The sequence below is a fragment of the Oncorhynchus kisutch genome, linkage group LG30 (assembly GCF_002021735.2).
Source record: "Oncorhynchus kisutch isolate 150728-3 linkage group LG30, Okis_V2, whole genome shotgun sequence".
NCBI classification, from domain to species: domain Eukaryota; kingdom Metazoa; phylum Chordata; class Actinopteri; order Salmoniformes; family Salmonidae; genus Oncorhynchus; species Oncorhynchus kisutch.
Window position 1 is genome coordinate 2,162,391 of NC_034203.2, and position 4,703 is coordinate 2,167,093.

Sequence of the window (4,703 nt, forward strand, 5' to 3'; positions counted from 1 at the left end):
CGACAATATAACTCAAAATCTGCGTTATCCAATATATACTGTCACCTGAGGTATTTTATACAGACTGTGCAGGCTTCCTGTTTTTGTCCATGCACGGCTTTCAAAACCTTCAAAAGGGGCTTCTTACAGATATGACCCACGGTGGGCTATATCTTCCCTCGGTGTCTGCTTTGCTGAGGTGCACACAGCAAAGAGGGTTGAGAGATTTGAATTCATCATCAGTGTGCTGTGCTCTCAGTCAGCTGCTCGGTCTTATTTCAGTAAGCTCTTTTTATAGCTCCCGCAAACTCTGAAAGGTGACACCGCCGGCACTTTCATGCCTGATTATAGAAGCCTTTGCTCACCTGTGCTGCCCATCTCCACGGTTGTCAAAGCAACAGAGAACATCAGCTTAATGATAAAGGTCAGAGCTGTGAAATGAAACGATGTCAATTTGAATTTATTGAAGCACGTGTTGTTTTGAGTCAGTCCTAATCCGGTGGCCTGCCAGACAGTTATTGTTCTATTTCGGTAAGGCACTGTGAAAAAGCTATAATTTTGATTTACCACATAGTTATGAGAGAGAGGAGAGAGCGTTCACTCTTAGAGTGATTGCATTCAGTTCCAATGGTTTATTATGCATTAACCTACCACATTTAGAGTCCTCAAACAAGCTACAGAAAATAAATGCTCTTGGATGATTCAAGTATTGAGAAGGAAAAACAATCTCTAGTGATGTGGCATTTATGCTTAAATTAGGTCTTTCCAATTGCGAAAAAAGATTGCAGTAATGTTGTAGTGTAACTGCAGTTATTCTGCAATTACTGAGTCCAAAATACCACAATAGACTGCAGTTGGAGTTGCAACACAGAATGCATTTTACTTTTGTGTGCCAAATAATACAATCAACTGCTGATGAAGGACACCCTGTTTCTGTTCTTCACTCAAATGGGAAAGTATATACAGTGGTGCAAAAAAAGTATTTAGTCAGCCACCAATTGCGCAAGTTCTCCCACTTAAAAAGATGAGAGAGGCCTGTAATTTCCATCATAGGTTCACTTCAACTATGACAGACAAAATGAGAAAAGAAATTCCAGAAAATCACATTGTAGGATTTTTTATGAATTGATTTGCAAATTATAGTGGAAAATAAGTATTTGGTCAATAACAAAAGTTTATCTCAATACTTTGTTAAATACCTGTTTTTTTGGCAATGACAGAGGTCAAATGTTTTCTGTAAGTCTTCACAAGGTTTTCACACACTGTTGCTGGTATTTTGGCCCATTCCTCCATGCAGATCTCCTCTAGAGCAGTGATGTTTTGGGGCTGTTGCTGGGCAACACGGACTTTCAACTCCCTCCAAAGATTTTCTATGGGGTTGACATCTAGAGACTGGCTAGGCCACTCCAGGACCTTGAAATGCTTCTTACGAAGCCACTCCTTCGTTGCCCGGGCGGTGTGTTTGGGATCATTGTCATGCTGAAATGGAAGGAGGTTTTCACTCAAAATCTCACAATACATGGCCCCATTCATTCTTTCCTTTGCAGAAAAACATGTGTTTCCACCCCCATGCTTCACAGTAGGTATGCAACTCAGCATTCTTTGTCCTCCAAACATGACGAGTTGAGTTTTTACCAAAAAGTTATATTTTGGTTTCATCTGACCATCTGACATTCTCCCAATCTTCTTCTGGATCATCCAAATGCTCTCTAGCAAACTTCAGACGGGCCTGGACATGTACTGGCTTAAGCAGGGGGACACGTCTGGCACTGCAGGATTTGAGTCCCTGGCGGCGTAGTGTGTTACTGATGGTAGGCTTTGTTACTTTGGTCCCAGCTCTCTGCAGGTCATTCACTAGGTACCCCCGTGTGGTTCTGGGATTTTTGATCACTGTTCTTGTGATCATTTTGACACCACGGGGTGAGATCTTGCGTGGAGCCCCAGATCGAGGGAGATTATCAGTGGTCTTGTATGTCTTCCATTTCCTAATAATTGCTCCCACAGTTGATTTCTTCAAACCAAGCTGCTGACCTATTGCAGATTCAGTCTTCCCAGCCTGGTGCAGGTCTACAATTTTGTTTCTGGTGTCTTTTGACAGCTCTTTGGTCTTGGCCATAGTGGAGTTTGGATGTGACTGTTTGAGGTTGTGGACAGGTGTCTTTTATACTGATATCAAGTTCAAACAGGTGCCATTAATACAGGTAATGAGTGGAGGACAGAGGAGCCTCTTAAAGAAGAAGTTACAGGTCTGTGAGAGCCAGAAATCTTGCTTGTTTGTAGGTGACCAAATACTTATTTTCCACCATAATTTGCAAATAAATTCATAAAAAATCCTACAATGTGATTTTCTGGATTTTCTTCCTCATTTTGTCTGTCATAGTTGAAGTGTACCTATGATGAAAATTACAGGCCTCTCTCATCTTTTTAAGTGGGAGAACTTGCACAATTGGTGGCTGACTAAATACTTTTTGCCCCACTGTACATATATACACTACCAGTCAACAGTTTGGACATCCCTACTCATTTAAGTTTAAAAAATATATATTATTATAATAATTTTTTCCAACAGTCTTGAAGGAGTTCCCACATATGCTGAGCACTTGTTGGCTGCGTTTCCTTCACTATGCGGTCCAACTCATCCCAAAACATCTCAATTTGGTTGAGGTCAGTCCAGGTCATCTGATGCAGCACTCCATCACGCTCCTTCTTGGTCAAATAGCCCTTACACAGCCTGGAGGTGTGTTTCAAGTCATTGTCCTGTTGAAAAACAAATTATAGTCCCACTAAGCACAAACTAGATGGGATGGCATATCGCTGCAGAATGCTGTGGCAGCCATGCTGGTTAATTGTGCCTTGAATTCTAAATATATCACAGACAGTGTCACCAGCAAAGCACCCCCACATCATTACACTTCCTCCTCCATGCTTCACGGCGAGAACCACACACGTGGAGATGATCCGTTCACCTACTCTGCGTCTCACAAAGACACGGCGGTTAGAACCAAAAATCTAAAATTTGGACTCAGACCAAAGGACAGACTTCCACTGGTCTAATGTCCATTGCTCGTGTTTCTTGGCCCAAGTAAGTCTCTTCTTATTATTGGTGTCCTTTAGTAGTGATTTCTTTGTAGCAATTCGGTCATGAAGAACTGATTCAAGCAGTCTCCTCTGAACAGTTGATATTGAGATGTGTCTGTTACTTGAACTCTGTGAAGCATTTATTTGTACTGCAATCTGAGGTGCAGTTAATTGCCAACTTCCGAGGCTGGCAACTCTATTGAACTTATCCTCTGCAGCAGAGTTAACTCTGGGTTTTCCTTTCCTGTGGCAGTCCTCATTAGAGCCAGTTTCATCATAGAGCTTGATGGTTTTTGCGACTGCACTTGAAGAAACTTTCAAAGTTCTTGAAATATTCTGGATTAACTGACCTTCATGCCTTAAAGTAATGATGGACTGTTCTCTTTGCTTATTTGAGCTGTTCTTGCCATAATATGGACTTGGTCTTTTACCAAATAGGGCTATATTCTGTATACCACCCTTACCTTGTAACAACACAACTGATTGTCTCAAATGCATTAAAAAGGAAAGATATTCCACAAATTAACTTCTAATAAGTTACACCTGTTAATTGAAATGCATTCTAGGTTGACTACTTCATGAAGCTGGTTGTGAGAATGCCAAGAGTGTGCAAAGCTGTCATCAAGGAAAAGGGTGGCTACTTTGAAGAATATCAAAATCTCAAAGATATTTAGATTTTGTTAAACATTTTTGTGGGTTATTACATTGTTCCATATGTGTTACATATTTTTTATGTTATTTTTAAGTACTACACTTTGAAATGCAGGTCTTTACTGGTGTCAGAAGTGGGATTTTGACCTCTGTATAAGGGTCTTGACTAGCCGGTGACATAACACTTACTAACCTATTGCAATGCCATCATCACTGGTGTCAGAAGTGGGATTTTGACCTCTGTATAAGGGTCTTGACTAGCCGGTGACATAACACTTACTAACCTATTGCAATGCCATCATCACTGGTGTCAGAAGTGGGATTTTGACCTCTGTATAAGGGTCTTGACTAGCCGGTGACATAACACTTACTTACCTATTGCAATGCCATCATCACTGGTGTCAGAAGTGGGATTTTGACCTCTGTATAAGGGTCTTGACTAGCCGGTGACATAACACTTACTTACCTATTGCAATGCCATCATCACTGGTGTCAGAAGTGGGATTTTGACCTCTGTATAAGGGTCTTGACTAGCCGGTGACATAACACTTACTAACCTATTGCAATGCCATCATCACTGGTGTCAGAAGTGGGATTTTGACCTCTGTATAAGGGTCTTGACTAGCCGGTGACATAACACTTACTAACCTATTGCAATGCCATCATCACTGGTGTCAGAAGTGGGATTTTGACCTCTGTATAAGGGTCTTGACTAGCCGGTGACATAACACTTACTAACCTATTGCAATGCCATCATCACTGGTGTCAGAAGTGGGATTTTGACCTCTGTATAAGGGTCTTGACTAGCCGGTGACATAACACTTACTAACCTATTGCAATGCCATCATCACTGGTGCCAGAATTGGGATCTGGGACAACATGTAACATTGGTGTCAGAAGTGGAATCTGGGGCAATATGTAACATCTGTGTCAGAAGTGGGATGTCAGCTGCGGGATATGAGAAGTGTAACACTGGCATTGGGGTATTTGAGGCT